At 42.9% G+C, this 21,990-nt stretch overlaps 1 long non-coding RNA gene across 1 annotated transcript; it reads left to right on the forward strand.

The window, feature by feature from the left end:
• Positions 1-6,180: 6,180 nt before the first annotated feature.
• On the forward strand, positions 6,181-12,719 carry LOC135314111 (uncharacterized). Its single transcript, XR_010373585.1, has 3 exons — positions 6,181-6,429; positions 7,066-7,176; positions 11,909-12,719. It is a non-coding gene; the product is annotated as an uncharacterized LOC135314111 (long non-coding RNA).
• Positions 12,720-21,990: the final 9,271 nt, after the last annotated feature.

Below are 21,990 nucleotides of genomic sequence, written 5' to 3' on the forward strand. Positions count from 1 at the left end.
CACGTGTTGGAACTGATGTTTTTTGATGGAAAAAAGTCTGCTCTAGAATTTCTGACCATCTGTATTCTGTGGAACAGTGCCCCAGTATCCTTTGGGCTGACCCCATCCCCTCTCGTTCCTTAATGCCCTGGGCTTACCTCTCGCAGCATCAGCAGCCTTGGAAGATTTCAGTTGTGCAGCCAAAATCACGCTGGACTAGTCTGTTCTTTTCTGAAGCAGGAGGGGTTTCTTGGCGGCCGCACCTGACAAGCACCAGTGATCTGCTGCACGTGCTGGGACACCAGCCTTGCTGTTTCTTTAAAGCATTGACAGTCCTCAGCTAGCAAATAGCTACGGTGCTGTGCCAACAAAATACTCGCTTCAGCATGCTGTGCTTTGTTGTCTGAACGTTCACCTTCAGGTATTGACTTTAAGGTAATTTGGGTACGTTTTTTGTGAACAAGGGTTGTGTTTCAAAGCATGGGGGCTTTTTTATTTCTTTTTCCTTCTCTTTTTAGAGAGAGGGAGGCTTTCCTGTTGATGTTTATAGAAGATAGACCAGAGGTCACCTTCATTTCCCAGTGCTCAAGCAAATTCTGGTAAACCTTAACCATTTGGGTCAGATGTGTGCCTAACCTGTTCTTCAAACTCTGAAGACAGAGGTTTCACAACTTCTCTGGGCAGTCTGCGTCGCTGCTTTGCTGTGCTGGCTGTTAGAACTTAGGGGGAGAACAGAATTCTTGACCTAAACCTCCTGCTGCAATTTAAGTCCACTTTGGATTTTAGAAAGTGGTTATTTTCAAATTTCTCTGTTATACATAGCTAAACCTCATCTTCTTTGGAGTGTAATTACTTCAGAATATATGGTTAATAGTAGGTGACCTTTTTCTCATAGGTGGCTCTTCACTCATGATAGTTCTTAAAAACGAAGGCGCCTGTGGTGCCATCTTGTTACCCGGAGGCGGGTGTCCTTCACATGAATTGCTCTTTGATTACAGGAGGAGAAGGAAAATGGTAACACCAAGCACTCGCACATTGCTGTGATGAACTCTAAATAGCTTTTTTTTTCACCCTCCAGGTGGTTTGAGTTGTTAGAGTTGAGTCTGCAGCATGTTTTGGTCCCAAAGGGATGTGTTCTCAGCTGCGGCAAGGGAATTATTACCATATCACCACCCGTTATCACTAGCGAGTGACTGGAGTTAGTCAGGAAAATTGAAGCCTATAGAATACAAATACTAACAGATCAGTGTTGACGTTTATTTGCAGTTTGCTTCTGGATACCTGGAAATGTTTAAAATAGTTCCCTTTTCAAAGCAAACATCTTAAAGTATCAGAACTTTTTTTCACAGGGATGTAGACTGTTGGTTTGTATAGGCTATGATCTGTAACCGTTACATAGGTCTTCTGAATAGGTTGTCCTAAGGAAGGGGTTTCTACGTTTCATTTAATTCCAGCTCTTGCAAGTTTTGAGCCAGTCAAAAACTTGCATTTTTGCTGATCTGAAAGAATACACCCCTAAACACCCTTCCTTTTTAAGTCCACAGCAACTTCCCTCATTTTATAAAGAAGGGAAATCCGTAAATCAGAGCTTTTTTCAAGGAGATGTGAAACAACGTACATGACCTATTCTTCTAAAGCTAAAGAAAGGTACAAAGATTTTCTTCCTATGTTACGAGTGGCTATCCAGCCACCTTGTACCCTTAGAAGTGCTTGGTAAGCTTCCGCACAGATTTACTGGAAAGTAAAGATGTTGTGCGGGATGTCCTTGCACAGTAGTATAAAGCCTGAACTTCTCTCAGTGAGACAGCACACTTGAAGCGAGACCTGATTACCGACTGCAGCTGCTAGGTTTCTAGGGATCCACGACTTGCAGATTCAGTGGCTTCCAGGACTCTTCTCCAGCATTTTTGAGATCCTTCTGTGACCATAGCAAGTTGCATCCATGATTTCAGAACTTCAGGGTATATGCTGCAGAGTGAAATTAGGGCTGTATGCACTTCAGGCTCTTGGAATAAGATGCAGAGTAGCCCTAGGAGAATCTGGGAGCCTTCCAGTCTGTTTTGAGACACTGCCCTCATTGGAAATCCTTGGATCTTGTAGTCAAATTAATTTCAGTTTCACTTAATATTTAGCGCCTTCTAGAATCCTGAGTAACCAACATCCTTGTTACACTAAGTCAGAAGCTCTTCAAATGCTTCACAGGGTTTTTTTTTTACATGTTTTAGGAATTAATGTTATGTTCTGAATCATTCTTTTTTAACTACAAAAAACAATCTTGCCTTATACATGTCAGTTCCCTACTTGCAAGTTTGGTTTTTTTCAGTATGTGTGTCAGTTAATGTTACTTAAGTTTATGTTAGTAGAACTCGATAACAGTCAGCGTAGAACTCGGTGAGCTTGCACGTGGAACAATAGGCGTTAGTTTTCTGTGCTGATAAAACTAGGTCTAGACCCTCTGCCATGTAGGAGGTTGTATCTAGGCCACTGCTACCGAATGCTGAGATTTTCTCTCTTGCAGAGTTCTGCTCTGCCCTGCCAAAACCATGTTTCTAGGGCGAAGTAGTTCATCCAAATGTAGTGACCAAGTATGGGAGAAAAATGATACAAATATTGAATTGCTAGACCAGAACTTCAGCTCGTCAGAGACGAGCCAGTAGCTGAGAGCTTCCTCTGCACGTATCTGCACCGCAGGGCAAGTGGTCTTAGAGCCGGATGCCCTCAGCCAGTTTCAGCCCATGTCCCTGCACCCCTTTTTATAAGAGTTCGTTGTTTTGCTTTTCCAATTCAAAAAATGAATTTGCAATTTTTAAAATGCAAAGTTTTAATTTTTTTAAATCTGCCAAGCTATGGAGGCGAGCTATGTGTCATTGTGAGGCCAGGTGTGATGCACTTGGAAATGGAAATAATCTAAGATGCTGAATTTAGCTGAGGCTGCAGGCTGTTGATTTTAATAAAATCTTTTCTGGATTAATAATTGTCACAAATACAACTTTAGTATTTTGGGCTGCGTATATGATATATAGAAAACCTCAGCGTATTTTTGTAAATCTATTGAGTGAGTACTTGTACATCAGGTTGCCTTCCTCCATCAGGGAACAGCATGCCTCCCTGCTACTGTTCTGTTGTTCAGAGGCACGAACAACTCCTGCTGCTGATAAAGGGCTGATGTTCTAAACTGCATGATTTAGGAGAGTTACCAGGTTTGTTACCGACTTCCTTATTCTTCCCCTGTATGTGGTAATTTTAGAAGTGTCACAATGGCTTACACTTGTTAGCATTTAACCTTCTTCTGCAATCATTTCAAGCAGAAAGGAAGATGGAACAGTTGCAAGATTCAAATACTGTGGATGTCAGCTTTGTTCCAAATTTGATTTTTCCTGCTTGCACTTCGATGATCCCTAACATTGCCTCGCCGCTGTAATGAATTTCTTTGTACCAGACACATAATAATCAAACTTATTTTATTATCACTGGAAACGTTGTTGCTAAAATCTGACAAATGTGTAAGGTTCCTAATAATTTGAATGTAGAAGTAGTTTAACATTAGTTAGGAAGACTTGCAGTTTTACATCCACATTCTGAGTATTTAGAAGCTGGTGTTAGGTTACCAGGGACTCAAATGTTTGTGGCTTGTGCCGCATGTATGCGGTCTGGTATTACCTGATCTTTAGGAAGACTGATCTGGTGAAGCAGTACTTGTCATCGCCATTAGTTATCCACATGAAGGTGGCACAGACTGCTGTCACCTGGAACTCTCTAATGTTATTTTCGTAAATGCTGATTCAGTGATGCTGAAAAATGGCTAGTTTGTGCGTCTTGTACTAGTGAAACTGCAGGGATTATAGGAACTGATCAGTGGAAGGCAGAAGCAATATACCTCATGCTTGTAAAATTGTAACAGGATTTTAAAAGTCTCTAACACATAAAACTGCCTGATTCCTTTTACAAAATGTGCTGTTACATGAAAGATTTAGCCACACTCAATAGACATATTACTTTAAATATATTGGTACTAACAATGAAACCCTTCTCTCTCTCCTGTACCTTCATTAATGTCACTGTCAAGGACAGGAACATGTTCCAAATGCTCCTCTTTCACTGCAGGAAGTAGCCAGGAATCATACAGGAGGTGCCTTCCCGTTATGGTTGGGCTGTTCTTACGGCTTGCTGCTGCTGTGAAGGGCTTAGTCCTGCTCCTCCCGCTCTTGGCTAAGTGATCTTCTGCCAGTTCTGATGCCTGTCTTGTTCTTGCCCTTCACCTGGTTGATTCACCTTGCTAAACTGGCAGCCTCCCTACCAAAAAGTCAAACTTCTCTTTTCCCTCTCCCCCTTTTGGTATTAGTTTTTTTTCCCTTTAGCGGACTGAACGGTTAGAGAAATGCCAAATCAGACGGAGCATACTCCTGGGAGGAGGGGGAAGACAACACTGCCTGCTTCAACATCTAAATGTAATGAAATCTCAGCTTTAAAACACTTTATGCTGATATAATTGTTCCAGCCCTAAAGGCTGAACTGGCATGGATTTTAGATATAGGTGGAAATACTGAATAGCTGTAGGACTTAAGCTGCTACACACTGTGATGGTCATTGACGTAAGTGCCCATATGAACCTTTTTAGTTTCTAGACACTAATAATTACTAAACCACTGTGTATTATCCAGACATATCACATAAATTAACATAATAAACACATCACTTTACAGCAGCATCTTAGGAAATGGTTTGCCACATGCTGCCAAAATAGCGGATGACATCAGCTTCGCGGGCTGTGCTGAATGTTTTGCTTAAGTAAAGTTATTGAAATTCATAATGTGTTTTTTCTTCAATGAGGCAGGAAAAAATATTTCTAATCATGGATTAACGATGATGGTCTCTGGGATGCTGATTATTCTGCATGGGGTGTTTGGGGTTTTTTGCAGGGTTTGGGGGTTTTTTTTGTGTTTGGTTTGTTCCCTACCTTTAGCCTATCATACCGCTTTTGTTGTGTTTCTGCCATTGCTGCTCTAGGTCCAAGCAGGATTCCCCAGGCACAACTTTTTTTAAAGTCTCTGGTTGTCATCTCAGTGGGATTTTCCTGTTCTTCCATTTCCAGAAATGTTTTTTTGAAACAGTGTGTTCGTTCCTTGTTAAATATGATGAGAGTGGTGTTTGCTTTCACCCGACGGAGTTGGGCTGACATTTATACCTTAAGTTTCTTGAGGCAAAGGCTCTCTTTTACTTTGAGGTGTCAGTCATGTTGTAAAGGCCATAATAATTCTCAAAGAAACATTTCTGATTTTTGCCCCTCGCTGTAGTTTAAGAGGAGAAAGGCAAGAAGACTGTGCTTCATGAGCCAGGCTTTTACTATTTCATGGTGACAGATAATGGTAATATTTACTACTTACGAGCCATGCACATAAATCTACATATTTATGTAGTAATGGGTAAAGTAAAATATTGTGGCATTTCTAGTTAGAACATAATTGCCATGTATATTAACACAGATGTGGGATCTGGATGTCAAAGAAAGTGAGCCAAAAATAAAGCTGTTCTACCAAATTGATTCAGTACTATGAGAGTATTTTAAGAAGCTGTAATAAGGGAGGTTCTCAAGGAGTAGACTAAAATATTTCTGGTTTTAGCTAATGACAAAGTAAAGGTGATCAGCAGTGTCATACTTAGAGCTGATTACATGCCGCAAAGTTAACCATAGACTAGTTCCTGTACTAAATTTCTGAAGTGTATTGATAGCTCTGTTCTTGAGAGTCGAAGCAGACTGAATATTAAATGAAAGAAAAAGTTCTGCTAGACTGAGTTTGTCTTGTCTGAAATCCTGCGCCTCTTTCCTCCTAACTCCTTCTTGTCTCCTCTCCCATTTTCCCATTAGCTCAGGCTCGATATGCCAAACCTTACATAAAATGAGTATTTTTTTCTTTTCTCTACCACCACACCTGCCTGTTGTCCCCCACTTCAGAGCGTTTAGAATGCTTACACTCGGCTTGTTTTGAAAGCCGCTCCCCTGACCTGTTCTCCATCCAGCGCTGCTTCCCTGTACTTTATTCCCCTGGTCTTGCTGCCTCCATACCCCCTGTGTACCATCTTTCCCCTGCGAATGATCCGCACGCAGTTGCTGAGGGCTCCCTGTGCTCGTTGGTGAAGGTGTAACGGTCCTGTGGCAACCCTGGCTTGCAAATTCTGTTGCCTCTCCGCAGGTGCCGGGAGCTGTTGGGTAGTTTCAGAAACCGCTTGTCTTTCCCAGTGAGGACTGACCTGGTGAGGACTGAACAGGACTAAAGCTGAACCCAGAGACCGCTACCTTTTGATGTGCCGTCTTCACGCTTCACCTCCTGTGTCCGGAGTGCTGGCCTCAGGAGACCTTATCTACGAGTCCCTCAGGATCTGTGCGGTGCGAGACTTCAGCAGGACCCATTGTGTCAGACACATCACAAGATTTCGCGGTGAGGCGTCCAGGTAATGCTGAAATGGGGGGTGGGAGTTTTGGGGGTTCTGCTTTCTATGGATGTATATTCAGGATGAAAAGAGACTTTAAATTTTGCTGGGTAGTGTTACAACAGTGGGTAGCAACACTTCAAAAAAAGAAAAGCCATGCTCCAAAGCTTAGTTTTATTCATGTGCAAAGCCAAATGAGGTTTTTGGGCGTTCTGATCCCCTCCAGCATCCACCTGGGCCTGTTTCTCAGGCAAGGTACCAATTGGATATGGCAGAATTGCTAGTTTAGGTTTTTTAGATCTCAGAAATCTACTGATATACTCAAGGAAGGGCTAGCAGTGAAAAAGGATCGATTGACAGGAGAGGGTGATTGCTAGTGTCAAACGGGGAGGATGTATGTGCTGCTCCTAGGGTTTTCTGAAAACCAGTTTCTTTCAACATGTTCACTAATGACCTTGAAGGTGAGGTTAATTTGATATTGATTAGATTAACAAATGTAAAATCTGGTAAATAAAAGCAATTAATTAAAAATAGTGAGAAGAGCAGTTTGTTGAATGAAAGCGAGGGGAGCTTTAATATAAGGAAGAAGATGGTGCTACAGAACTGCTAATGTTCCTGAAGTTACGGACTAAGTTGTGACTCCTTGTTATTTGCCAGAGAGAATTTCAGTTCCTCCTCGAGGGGCCCTTTGTGCTTCGGCATTTGAACCTGTTCACCCTGAACTAACCGCTGGAGGTTGGCCTCCCAGGATTTCTAGTTGGATTGCAGGTACCCAGCCTTTCTTTATGGGCTTGTATTTAACTGGGGGAAGGGGGCTCTGGAGCTGTCGTGTGTCATACTTGCCAGGCTTGCTTGAGATGCCCCTACCTGCCAGAAAAGTATTAAAGAGATGGATTGTAGCAAAATAAGGATGACAAAACTGGAAACGTGGAACTCCAGAGACCACACTGACACGTAACTGGCATGGAGGCTTGCCTGTAATTTCTGTGAGAGACCTCGGCTCCTGGAAACCAAGGGCTCAGCTCCACAGCAGCTTTTCTTGAGAGTCCTTTCTTCTTGTCATGGCCTCTTTGAAACTTTGTTTAGTCTTAGAAGCTAAAAGGATGCTTTAATACACAGATTTTAATCCTGACATGGCCCAGGAAATCGGGGAAGGTTTTAAGCTCACCTATCCGTGTTACATTAAAGTACTATAATATTGTGTCATATTCCAGGTTATTGAAAGGGCTAAAAGGCGGTTAGGATTTACTGGGTCTGTTTCTGAGCCTTGCCTGCTAACTTTGGGGTCAGACACGTGAGTATCCCTATGTTTAATATTAGTGTTAGTCTTTCTCTTTTCTCTCTGGCCTTCCCAGCAAATATTTCTGCCTCCTTGCTGAAGATCCGCAATGTGAGGGCAGGGTATGGGGCACCTACACATTCTCATTTCCTTGACTCTTGCAAATCCTGATTCATTCCAAATGAACACATCTCTCCAGAGATGTGGCCAGGTCATGAGAGTAAACCTAGCAGCACACCTAACGTGCTCCTGACATCCTCCCCGTCCACGATCCTCTTCTCTTCCAAGACAAACCCTGTAGTCTGTTCTTTAGAACACGCTCTCTTCTGGGAGGTGCTGGGGTGTATGGGAAGCTTCACAATCCTAATGGGAGGAAGCTCCAGTTTGCGTTGTGCGCCAACATGTGAGCCGAGGCTTTAGGCAAATGCGTTCTCCTGCTGTTGCTACTTTTTGTCCTTTACATAGAAGTGAGAAGACGTGAGAAAATCAACAAGCGAACCCAGACCACTAGACTTCATGCAGTGGGCAGAGAGAGAAAATGAAGTACTGTTAACTGCCTTCCTCACTGTCTCCCTCACAGTCCACCCTCATCCCCTGACTCCCCTGAAAGGGACCTTTCACGTTTCTGTATTAGCAATAACATTGGCAGGGGAAAAATAACGCCACGCTCCGCTCCATACGTTGCAGTTGTATCATCCTCTCCCAGGTGCCTGTTTTGTTTTTAAGAAAAATTATCTTAGAAACACTAGTGGGGAAAGACAGAGCAGAAGCGATTCCCACTCTTCCCTTTGAAGTGAGCAGTTTAAAAATGGGCTTATTTTGTTAGAATTCAGTGTAAGTGCTTTTCAATAGATGAGATATACTTTTGCTGAGTTCCAGTGGACTCTACCAAATCAACCTCCCACTCAATTCAATTAATTCCCTCCCCCCTGTGTGTGAGGAGCAAGGTTTGGATATAAAAACACTAAATGTAAGATTAAAATGTCTACAGAGATGATCAGAAGGGAGTCTATTTTAATAACCCTCTCAGATTGCTGTGCATGAGATGTGGAAGTAGGAGGTTTAATCTCAGTGCAGTGCCTTTACAATTATAATCAGAATTGAGCAGAGTATTGGTCAATAGGAAATGTGCTCCTCAGGGTAGGGAGAGTACTGTAACAAGAATTAAGTCTCTGGATGTTAGTGAAGGAAACCATCTGAAAAGAATAATCAGCTGCAGCAGTATGGATCTCGGGTTCACAGAAAGAATTGTTCAAAACTAAACAAAAACCCATAGCAAGAAGCAGCAGAAAATTCACAGAGGCTTAGATCGTCCCTGTGCGAGCAGGAAAGAAACGCTGGTTCCAAGTGCATAATGCTTTCCTTTGGTGAATTTTTGCTTTGAGATATTTACAGCTGGTGCCAAGGTAAGAAGTAGTAGTTATTCGCTTTATCTTTCCTTATGGCCTAGATTGGTTCCTGTAAATCAGCGCAGGGCGCACGAAAGTTGTCATGGATTTTAGGCAGGTCATGGGTTGTGGAAACATATAAGGTGCTAATTGAAAATACCATTCTGCAGACCTTTTCCCCTCTTAATCTCCCAGGCTAAAAGTTTGCTGAGTTTTTCCTCTTTTGTCACATAATACCTGTCTAGAGTCTTTTAAATTAACTTTGGGCTGCTGGTGGCTGAGTTATTACATTGAAGCCAAGCTTAAGACCCGTTATTATAAAGTTTTTGATTGTTTGCCCCTTTTTTCCTGCTCACATCTATTATGTGCATTATCGAGATGAAATGTGAATAGCACGAGTTCACTACTCCTGCTTAATACAATTGTGCTTTGTGACAACAGTCTTGTAGTATCTTTTAAAACTCTTGAAGACTGAGGTAAGGTGTAACTTTGTGAGGTGCTGTAATTCTCTGCTCTACAGATGTCACTGGCTTAAGACACGTTCTCACAAATCCAGACTGAATTATCATCTCTGAAGTCGTCAGAACTGGAAAGTTCCGCAGTGGAAGAGGAGTATTTGCAGTTTTATATCTTTTATTTAAATGTGTAAGATTAAAACAGAGACCAAACATTAAGCTAAGGAATAAACCTCTGTACTCTTAACCTTATAATGGAGTATAAGCTCTGCAGGTACAAACTTGTAGAGTCCTTGAACATCCTAAATATCTGATTGAGGGTATATGTCTACAAGGTGTGAAGAAGAGAGGGAAATTGTGGGTGCCCACCTGTTTATTTGCAAGCTCCTGCTAAGAAGTGAATTGTGCTTCTTGTGTGTATTGCCACCCTCTCAGCAGGGTCTATCCTCAAAGGAAAGGCGTAAATGATATAGATACAAGTTTTGGCATAAGGTGCTTGGATTTATTCTTCATACTCAAAAAAAAAAAAAAAAGGTAAAGATACTGGCAAAAGTAATTTGACAAAACAAAATTGACTTCAATTACAGTGCATATTAATGCAAATATGTTCGCATGTCTGCAACTTTTGACCACCTAGAGTATTTAGCACTTCAGACTTTCACGTCAGTGTATAAATATTAACAATTCAGGTTGCTCCTCATGCGAAGGCAGTTCTTCTGTGGGGGCAAGCTGTTGCCTTAGTGCCTTCCTAAAGCTGAAGTTTTTTAATATCAGCAATTGATCATAATAGTTAGTCCTTCGTGATTTAAATTGTGCAGTACAGATGCCCATTTCTTATGCAGAAGCAGCAAATGTAGGGCGTGGGGTTTACTCAGTGTTTCCTTAAGGCAAACCTTAGTCACACGATAAGATACTTGAAATTACCACTTCAATTAAAGAGAGAATTTTGTTTCAAAGAGCTGATGGTTATGCTGTCTTTATATATACATAAATATATATATCTCACTGCTTCTGAATAATGAAATCACTCACCGGGTGCAAGGTAAGCACGACCAGGCCTCGTCTTTGAAAGCTGTCTCTGCTGGGGAGCAGCCTTGCAAGGCCAACAGCAGCTAGGTAACCCTGTCAGTCATACCGTGTCAGGCTGGGATTGCCTAGGAAATGGTGTCAGACATATCAGACCGGGGCACAGAAACGAGCAAGACTGGCACCGATGGGGAGGAGAAAGTCATTAGAGGCAGGTTGTTTATTTTGTGGGAGGGTGGGACAGGGTCAAATAGTGGGAAGAGGTATGGAAAGGTGTGCAAAACTCCTCCATCTTCCTGTAGGCTATGGGAATCGCCTCCAAATACAAGAGCTGCAAGATACAGCCAAAAACTTGTGAAGCTGAACCCAGTATGAATATTCTGGAATGAAAGCAATCTAATTATTTGAGAATTCAGACGTAGATGATACTAGTTTTGCTTAAACATAGCACTGATCCTCTGGCATTCTTGAACAAGCTATTAAGGAATTACCATATTCCGGGGAAATGTGTTTTTTTTTTAACCTTGCTTTCAGTGGAAAGGCGTATGGTGCCGCTATGTCTCAAGCAATAAATAAGCAGATGTCAGCAGCGTAGCCTGACTGTGTTCGATGTTGCTTGAGCTGCCTCTGCTTCCCCAGAGCCTGACGCTGCGGCAAGTGTCACGGTGCCTACCAGAGCCAAAGCACCAGCTTGAAACACCAGTGAGAAACTCTGTGGGGTGGCAGGGGGGGGAGAAGCACTGTGGGTGTCACCCATGTGTGCGCCAGAGCTAATCTACCCTCTCGGTGATGAAAGTTTTTCCCGTCTTCAGACAAGAGAACAGACCTGGCCAGTGCACCTGAGAGGGAGAAAGGGCCTGAGCTATACTTTCAGCCGCTCTGACTATCCCAGGTGGATTATTTGGATGATTGCAGGATCATTTGGTGGCTCTCTCTCATAAGGCACCTTTGAACCCAGACTGCCTTAATCTAGTCCTGAATAGAAGTTAATTTAGAGCTATTCAGAAGCTAATTTAGAGAGATTTACAGAGCTGTCTTCAAAGGAGCAGTCTTTTAGGATTCCATTTCTAAATCGTGATTTTTCTTTTTTACTGTGATTTCCAGGAGCTGCTTCAGGGAAAAATGTCTTGGTTACTATTGTAGCACATCAGATGATGGTTACTTGATATCTTTTAAGCAGTGCTCAGTTCTTCTGGAAACACCGACTCTACCTTTACCCAGCACAGGGACAATCTACTTGTGGCACATCTGTGCAACTCTTGACCCCACTAGTATCTGCAAAGATACCACCAGTAGCTTGCAGTGGTCTCCTGGAGTGCAGCAAGCACCTAATCCTGTATCTTTTTCCCCAGGAATCTCCCAGTCGCCGTTCTTGTTGCAAACATCCTACCTACTGTTGGTCGTCTTGCCACCAAGCAAGCTCCTGAGGCCCAGTGATGTTGTTCGGATGGACCCCATGCCACCTTCCACCCAGGCTTGCAACTTTCTGATGAGCACATTGGGTTATGGACAGCAGGTTCCTAGGACGATAAAAGGAGAGGGTTTACCTAGAGAGGAAACCAGACACTGAAAAAACAACAGTATTTCCAATAACAAACCTTAAGAGAAGCTGGCACTGGGTCTTCTGGAACGCTTTTGATGCATTTGAATTGCCAGCTGTCTGAGGACTTTGGATGAACCTCATTCAAAACCTCAGCCTTCTGTGTCTTGAGGCCATCAGATGCACAAGAATGAGTGGCAAACACGTTTGAGGCCATGCAGGCACCACAGGATGGGCACCTGGTCTGTAAATTGTCCCTCCGGGCTGTGATTTCTTTTGTGAGCACAGGGCCTCTGGGCAAATTATTGCGTATCTGCTGACTTCAGAACAGGGACTGTATTGCATGAATTGTGGGACAGGGTAGAAATGGGGAGAGGTGAGTGTCCCCTCTGTTGCTACCTGGTTGCAAGGTGGGAAAGGTTACAAAAATACCCTTTGGGGCACGGAGAGAACTACTGATCTGGGGGATTAATGTATCTTCTTGCCGGTGCATCAGTGCTTTCCACCTGAAATGACTCTAAAATAACAATTTGTTTTATTAATACAGGGTGAGAACAGAAAGGATGCGGTGGTGAACCTGGAGTGAGCGAGCGTCAGGGCTTCCGCCCTGCAGTCTGAAATGCAGCACCAAGATACCCAGGTGAGCACTCACCAGGCTGCTTCAGCTGCAAGAAGCCAAGGGCAACTACCTTTCACAGAGCTCTTGTCCACTGCAACTGAATTGTATCTACCACCTGATCCCACCTGTTCACCTGTGGCGTGACCTGTTGGTGGGATGATTTGCAGTGGTCTCTAAACTAAGGTGTTTTAATTTGTATTTAGTATGAGGAAGAAGCAGGACCTTCATTATTAATATAGCACAGCTCGTTATGCCCATGTAACCAGTCTAAGGTCTGACCCTAAATCCCGACTGAATAGGACACGTGCCGCCAAGGCGAGTGAAAGAGGAGCGCTCTCAGACTTGTTTCAGCTCTTGCAAGAGAGTAGGAAAAAGCAAACCCAAGAGAGTACAGCAATGTGCTCAGATACATCGTGCTGCTGGGTCTCCAGTTTGGGGAGTACCGCGAAGGCTGTGGTGCAGCACGTGTCTGCTTGAGTTACTTGAGGCTCAGAGGGGATCTCATCCCCATGTACCAGCACTTAAGGGACAGCTACAAAGATGGAGATTCCCTTTTTACGTGGAGTCCCATGGAGAGGACAAGGGGGATGGACACAAGTTGCTCTTGGGGAGCTTCCGACTGGACACGAGAGGGAAATTTTTCACAGTGAGGACAGTCACCGTTGGAATAATCTCCCCAGGGAAGGGGTTGGCTCGGCCACGTTGGACACTTTTAAGATTTGTCTGGACAGGGTGCTGGGCCATCTTGTCTAGGCTGCGCTCTTCCCAGAAAGGTTGGACTAGGTGATCCCTGAGGTCCCTTCCACCTGGGATTCTGTGAGTTCAGGTAGAGGCTTGAACACTGAGTTTCTGACTGTAAAAAGGGTCTAATTTCTCTTGATAGGGGAGCATGCAGAAATAAATGATTTAGGCATTTTTTAAAAGCTGGTTTACAGGCCTGTCCTGCAGGCAGGGTATATGTATAGCTCTGGACTGGGAATTACATTGGAAGGAAGAAAACTAGCTGGCTGATTGCCCCATGATATTTTTAACTCCTTCGTCACTTGCAGCAGTCTCCAGTGGTTGTCACATCCTATGTCTGGGTCTGGATTTGGCAGCATTTCACAGTGAGTGGTTCAGCTGTAAATACTGTACAGAACGCGAGGCTGAGGTTATCCCGACCCAGTGCACTTGGGCACGCTTTCTTGCTTCAGTTCAGTGTTTTCCTGGGGTGTCAGGTCAGAGCTTGATTCTTGTTTTCAGAGAGAACTTTCTAAAAAAGTGTGATTGGTAGAGGAGTTAACTTGGGCTGAGATATTTTCTTGCTCCGTTACTCCTTCCAATCCGGTAACTAAATTGATTAAAAAGCTGTTCTTAAAACACTGGATTACTCAGTCTTTTGTAGTTCCTTTTACAAGAACAGTGTGCTAAATAAAAAGGAGCCTAAGGTTTCCAGTAGAGAGATGGGCCTGTAATCTTTGTGTCTATGTGTGGGAAGTACTTGAAAATTTGCCTCCTACGGACAGATTAGTGACTTGTTGGTAGAGGGAAGTTTCTTAAAAATTATGCTTTGCGTAAACTTTAAATTGCAGAAAGCATCCACTTCCCTGTGAATTCCATTATTTAGGTACTATCTGAAACAAATGTCAGGCTGACACTTCACAAATTGTTTGCTTCCGATCGTCCTATTACTTTACAGATGTTCCAAAAGTTTTCACACCAGCTTCTCCAGAAAATATCTAAAGACAAGGGCAGGTTTCGTTCTGTAGCATCGTGGTTTTGGCAGGTACGCAGAAAGCTGAGTGGGCTGATCACGTGCTTCCCATCTGTCAGCTCATCACTGTTAATAGGTGCTTGAAGGAAAATTGCATCTATTACACACAGCACTGGATGCTGGAAGTTCGTATGTCAAGAAAAGATGGACATGGAGAGAACAGAAGGTGTTTCATAACTGACTTTTTTATCTACAAAAGACATCCCTGTGCTGCCCTGTTGGGAGTTGTTATCTTTTGTGCAGATGTGATCTTGGCTGAATTTGGACTTGCTGATGCCCGTTGGAAAGCACATTATGCACAGTCTGGGCCTGCCTACCCTGAGACACTGAAAAGCAGAGCAGGATTTTTTTTCCAGCGGTGTTGAAGTCCACTTAAAGGCTGGCAGAGTACTACAGTGCACATGTTTTCCTGATTTCCTGGGACTGTAGCTCATTCCTGAGCGTCAGCTATTGACACCTCGCTCTCAACCACTGTGTATATTGCTGTTTCTTATCCACAGAGTTGTGCTGTAAGGTGCACCGGTTCCATAGGAGCAGCTCCATATATCCACTATGGATACAGGTTATTCTGAATGCAGGTTACACGCTTCAGCTCTGCTGATTCTAATGACTAAACACAAACTTCCCTGGCTTTTCTTGTCTAAAAACCCAGTCGCATCGCCCACACCAGTGGTTTCCTGGGCTGCAATTTATCCCAGATGATAAATACCGAAAGCTGTGCTTACCCTGGGGAGTAGAGGCATCCTGGAGTGTTTCAAACAGCTCCCTACTTGCAGGTTTAAGAACGGCATGTTACAGCATGACAGTAGTATGACCGGGTTGTTATAACGGCCAGTTTGGCATTCATAGTGCACCACTCAAATAAAACTTGTCTTCCTATTGATTTTTAACAGCAGCTAGGCAGGCTCTTCTGTGTGATTCATCTCCCCTAAATTTAGCTGCCTAAACATTAGACATCTCATTTGAACCAGTCATCTAGCGTAGTCTCCGAATTAGTCATCAAAGATAAGCGGCTCAACAGGACAGTCTGACCTGTGTCAGGATAGGATTCTAGCAGAGATACAGGGCTTAAGTCATCTCTGGAGGTAACTGCTCTTCTCCACTGATTCTGACTTAATTTTGTGACTTCCGACAGCAAGGTGAGGGAAGCTCTACCCTTTTGCTCTGTTTTCCAAAAGTATTTTTTCAACTTCAGTTATCAACATCCTTCCTTTTAATCATGAAGAAATGTCTTTGTTTGAAGCACCAAACTGGATTTGCTGCCGTTATTTTTTTGATTCCTTCCTCTTATTCTTGTTTTACCGTTTCTTCTCATTATGAATTAGAAAAATTTCCAAGACTGCGTGAAAAAAGAGAAGGGAGAGGTTCCGTATTCTTTATTTAAACACATTTTTCCAGTAATCAATAGCTTTACTGGAGCTATGGGTTTCAATGCTTTCTCCTTAAAAACATAGATCAGACAGTATTGCGAAGCCATACATCTTCCCTGTCAAACGTTTAATTTATTGTGCTGTTCATTTATAGCTTGAGACTAGAGAACTATTGGTTGACAAAAGAGGATGGATGGCCTTTTTATTGAGTCCTTACACAGCTGGCAGAAGATAGCAAATGGGGGAAGGAAATGTGCAACCCTCGTTCCCAAACTTCTAATAAATCGTGGACGGATCACAAGGTGTTTATGCTAACTTAAATAACTATTGCTTTGCATTTCCAAAGGATCGGGGGTTGACAATCGTTTGTCTCGTTCACTGTGATTAAACTGAGCATCGGAAAGCAGGTTAGGAATGAACTTTTATAGTCTTACACGACAGCTAATGTTACGGATATACAAAGCAGCATGGTCCATTTCTAACTCGGTTATGGTTGTTGCTTCATCCCTCTGAAGTTAAAGCAATATTACCATTGGAACAGTTCTTGTTTGGTACTATTATACTCCAGAGCTCCTTCTTTAAAGGAGTTAAACTAAATGAACTAAAAAAGTTAATAGTTTATGGTAGAGGGGAAGTGATTTCAGCAGCTAGCTTCTCTGACGGCTCTGTCTATTGGGTTTACGCACAAGGTGGTCGTGCTGCGGGCAGCACTTTGGAGCCGAGGTGCTGCCTCAGAAGTTCTTGGTTTACACGGCAGCGGGCATCCCTCAGCCTCCACTCCTGTAATCTCTCTTCCTCTCCTCATTTTGCAGTAGTAAAATAGACGTGCTTGTTGGTTTGAACTAATAATTTCCTGGTTTGAATATTTTTCTGGTTTTTGCAGTATCAAGTTGTAGGTTTCATCTTCGGCTTCGGGGACCTTTGTGATTCTGCTCTTCTGCTTTTGCGCCACAGTATCCACCCCCAGCTTTGTCTGTATCCATAATAATGTTGCTTCTGTTTGGTAATTTTACCCATCTGTAAACTTCATATTCCTGCTGAGCATCCTGCAAGCACGGACACCACCCTTGATTGAATTTGTTGGCGAGGTCAATTGCACTCTCGGCATTCAATGCATATTCTTACCGTGGGTTCTAGAGAGAAAAAATGGACAATTATCACAATTATTATTGGATTAGGAAAGGGCTGTTCTTGGCTGGAGGGGGAAAAAAAAGTAATGATTTAAGTTGTCTGTTTTACCCAGTTTCTGCTCCTTTTGTTGTTAAGAGAGGAAAATGTAGCTGGGAAAAAAATCTAAGAGAATTCTTTATTATTTCTCAACTGGGAATGCTTTGTCACTGTGATACTTTCCCCTTAAGGGAAGTTCTGTCATAACATTTTAAAATACATAATTTTTTAAATGATCTCTTGACCACAGGTTATCAGAGGGTATAAGCCATGCAATCTGAGCTTCAAACCGCGCTGTTACCTAGTAGCAGCAGGTGTCTTGTATTGTCCCTCTCAGTCACTAGGGGGGCTGAATCCTATTTAGCCACAGCAATTAAAGAGATCGCGATTGGTTTCCAGTTAGACACCCTGATGGATTGGTTGGAATAAAGATCTGCATTCTACAGTTCTCTAACATTCCTGAGTTCCTTGTTTCACTGTTTTTTCAATTGCTCTCTTCTTGAGGTGCGTTAGTTAAAGCTGATATTACAGCTTACACACGTGCGCAAACAATGTGTAAACAACTGAATAACTATTAGCAAAGAGGGTTGCAGAAGCCGTTATGCTGATGGAAGTGTTTCTGCTAAGCAGAAGGTGAATGAATGCATTTATATAATAATTCTCTTCAGAATTTTAAACGGCGTATATATGAAGCAAATGCAAGGAAAGTGATATCTAGGCTTGTTTAAATGAAGGCAAATTTCTGCTTGGCCACATCTTAATAAACAGAAACAGGCTAAGCCACGTTTCTTTTATCTGCACAAAATGAATGGCATTTCAATCAATAAACCCAATAGTGAAGAGTAAGCGGTTGTAAGTATGTAGCTGCAAATGTCAAATATAGTAAGCGTTTAGAAATACGTTGACAAAACTGGGATTGGTACATTTGTTTATTTTTTAGGCCAAATATACTTGCATAGTAATCAATTCTGACTGTGAAAATAAGATGCAGAATTAATAATGTATGATTGGTTTTTGAAGAACGCTTTTTTTTGTATCACAGCCTCATTATCCAGCAATCAGCCCGGTAAAGTCTTACAAAAGGGCTCATAAATGGGACACCACGAGTCAAAATAATTCCCTTTAGTCCTGTTGTAGCCAGAAAAGTTCCTGTGTAGAATAGGTAGAAGAAAGGAAAAGGAACGGGTGGATGGGATGGGCTGTAACAGAACTCCCCCAGACTTGCCTTCTGCCTGCACATCAGCACCGTGCACGAAAAGCGCTGGCCAGACTTTGCTTTTTAATACCTTATTTTAAAAACCTTAGCCCCCTCCCTTTGTGTATATGCAATTTTTAAGAATGAACACTTGAAAATATCTGCCCGTCTGCATCCCTCTGTGGAACACTTGTGTCACCTAGTTTAGGAAGCTACTTTTTTGGAAACAGTGTTTTCCAGCACAGATTCTCTGTCTGCCAAGCTTCATGAAACCTTACGTATAAACACATTCATAGATACAAATCTCCAGTCTTTCATCCCGAGGTAACCTTTGAGTTAGGTCGTCTCAGAAAATATTTTAATCTTTATTCTCCAGAGTCAGAAAAACTTGGGCAGCTAGTCCCTTCTGCATAGCTTGCTTTGTGAAGCTCTTCTCATCCAGTGGTAATTCTGACCCAAACTAGCAGGCTTTCAGTTTCTAGTGAAGTAAAGTTTGAGGTGTGGAGTCAAAGTAGTGTATTCTGGGACTGCACTTGCCCACCACGCTTACGAAGGCCTAGCTATGCTAGCGTAGCCTAAGGGGAAGCCCAGCAGCGCTGGGCAGTCCAGAGCAGTGTGTCAGCAGTAGTAAGCTACCATTCCTGCGTGTCGAGAGCCCTCGTACTCCTCTGTGATGGGCCAAATAGTTTGACTGTAAAATATGTCCTATCTCGAGCAAGTGCAGAAACCCCAGTCCTTTAGTCTTCACCAGACCTATTTTCCTCGCCCACAGGGCTGTCGACAGCCCTTATCAGAGTGATAACAAGCATTCTTGGTAACCAATATACGCCTCCAAATTAGTCCTGTAGTTAAGAAGCCTCTAAAGGGGCATGATGGTCTGCACTAACTCCTTCTGAGGACTATGTTTGCGCGCTCTAAGTCATTGATGGGCATCGTGCAAGCTTAAGCTTTGAAGGAGTGATTGCAACACCGCTAGGTACCCTGGACCTACCGTCACATTCAAAGAGGCTTGTACTATTCCACAGTTTAAGTGCATTTAGCATCTTCACAAGGGAATCTAAAGGAGGAAAAAGCACACCCCAGGAACTGCATACAGCATGTTTGCATTTTTTTCCCATTCTCTCTAAAAAAATATATTGAGATGATAAAATGTATGGTCGAGAAAAGATCCATTAGAATTAAACTGCAATCGTCATAAACTACTGTCAAACTTCCAGTATTCCTGCTTTTCCTATTCGTGTTATATTCTCAATAAATAATGGACTTGTTCAGTAAGTGAAATAAGACTGCTCCAGTAGCCCATCATGTATTCTGTTTTTGCTAAACTTTTGGATGTGCTTTCTGTATCATGCCACTTTAAAAAAGCAACTCTTCTGTCAGACTGTTTTTCATTTAAACTTATTGCAAATTATTTGAAAGGTTTCGTTTGTCCCAGGTGCATCTTAGGTTCAGTGCAATAGATACCACTGAGTCCTTGATGGCATAGGGAGATAAAACATAGGTTGGCTGGATACTCAATGCTAATTTGTGAAATTTCTGGTATATCCTTCCCCACACTGCCTCCCTGTCCCCCCCATAACCTTTTACACAGGTTTACATGCATTCTCGTAATTTTTTCACAAGGTAATATAAAACCACTTCCCCACTCTTTTAAATGTCAAAGATGTACACCAGGGAAAACACAGGAAAAGGTTTTGTTTAAAATAGCCTCAGCAGCATCGAGGCGACTGATGTTTTATTATGTTGCCCGGTGAACTTGCCCTAGAGCAAATCATGCAGGAAGATGAATATGTTTTGAAGGCCTTTGAGAACAATGATTATTCTTGAAATGTATCCTAACTGCAGAAACGTGCCTAAGAATGTTTGGTGATTTACACAGAGAAAACTTACTTTTAGCAAAGTTGCATTGCTTGTCTCACGTGTGAGCCGAACAACCTACCTTTGTGTTTCCACCTGTCTCAATATTTCTTAAGCTCTCCTGCTGTGCCCTCGCTGGTTCGATTTCCAGTCTCCAGTTGGCACTTAGAGCCAGCTTTTCGTGACGTTCAAGAACGTACATGTTGCTTATGCGTCACAGCCACCGCCGTGTGTAGGTGATGGAGCGAGTCTGTGCCCGTACACCAGGTGCTGTGCCCACCCTTGAAATTCCAGCGCATCATTGCAACGGAGTCTTAAGCCCAGCAATCAAAATAACACCCCTTCGAGACATTTTGTAGCCGAGCCTTAATCGCACAAAATAATGTGTCTTTTTGATTATTAATATCTTTCCTACCAAATATCCGCTGCGATCTTTTTCTATATGTCAACATATTTGTCCTTCCCCAAAGCAATACAAAATAGTAAAAAAATAATAGTTTCTGAAGGTAAAAATGAATACTAGAGCTTGCTGCGCGTGTTTGAAGCTTGATTTAGATTTTAAACATCAGTTGAACACATGTAGAGTATTCATGTTTTGTTTAAGCGTTCTTAAAAGTTTAACAGGGTGAGATGGGTTGTCCTTTTTTCCCACTGCTGTCTTTTTGGTGCATCTTCACGTAGGGATGCGTTTGCCTCTTGGGAAGTTGGCAGTGTAAGTGGCTGACAAACTAGCTAATAAATCTGAGGTTAATAGGGCTGTAGACAGCAAAGTACATAGGCGTAGGAAGGATCACCAGCCGCAGAATGCTGCACATCTAGAAGCTGTCAATACAGAGTATGAAAAATGCAAAGGACAAAGCAAAAGTAGGAGAAGTTCCAGCTCATTTTTCTGCTTGCTGAAGCAATCTCTCACATCAGCATAGCCTGGGCCTCTAGGGAAGGCAGGTGTTTAGGGCTTGATCTTGCTTCTACTCGGGCCAGGAGAAAGTCTCCTTTTGAACCTAAAGCGGACAGGATCAGGTCAGTAATGACTGTCCCCCCCAAAAGTAAAAGCAGAAAAAAAGTAACAATTGTTCAGGTTATACCAAAATGCCACGTCTGTATGAGAAGCAGCACTCTCTGCTTCTTGTGTAAATATTAGTTTGAATTCATTTAGAGGTATTTAGAGATGGGTATTAGAGCTTTAAAGCTGATTATTCTAGTTCTTTTAATTAGTGGACCAAATGTCTGATACAGCTGCTGTGCACTCATGGTATTGAGGACAATTTCCATCCGGAGGGGGGGGGAAGTCTTTTGAAGACATTTTCTGTGCAGTAAATTAAATCCCTTGAAGTAGCTTGTGGCCAGAAATGTGAGTCAGTCAGCATGGTGCTCTTGAATTCAACAGAGCCACGCTGATGTCTGTCACCTGCGATTGTCATTGAATAATGCAATGAAATTCTCTTAATGCACGAACACAAGTATGAAATAGGAAAAGGGCGAAAAGATGTTACCGCTCCACCAAACCTGTTCAAAGAACGAACAGTTACCTAAGAGTTGCGTCTTTGGTATACTCTCCATTTGTCTAAAGCCACCATAAAAATAGCTGACTATTAAAGGTGTGCACGTCGCAGTACTGCTAGGGAAACCCTCCCTGCACTAGGAGGACTGCCAGGCTGCTCTGCTGCTTTCTTTGAAGGCGTGAGGCCCCGAAGGCTCCATTCTCCCCTCTTCCTTCCCTATGAGACTTCTCAGATGCTTTTTGATCACGGAAAGACCTTGCCAAGGGGGTCACCGTTTCAAAGGGAGCCAGGATGCACCGCGCCAGCTGGTCCGGAGTAACCGCCTGCCTCTGGGCCCTTCCCAGGCACCGTCCCCTCGCATGGCCTCGCGCTTGCGGAGCCGCAGCCGTTTCTGCAGGCAGCTGCTCGCAGCTGGGGAAGGCTCTCCACGT

The sequence above is a fragment of the Phalacrocorax carbo genome, chromosome 6 (genome assembly GCF_963921805.1).
Source record: "Phalacrocorax carbo chromosome 6, bPhaCar2.1, whole genome shotgun sequence".
Taxonomy (NCBI): domain Eukaryota; kingdom Metazoa; phylum Chordata; class Aves; order Suliformes; family Phalacrocoracidae; genus Phalacrocorax; species Phalacrocorax carbo.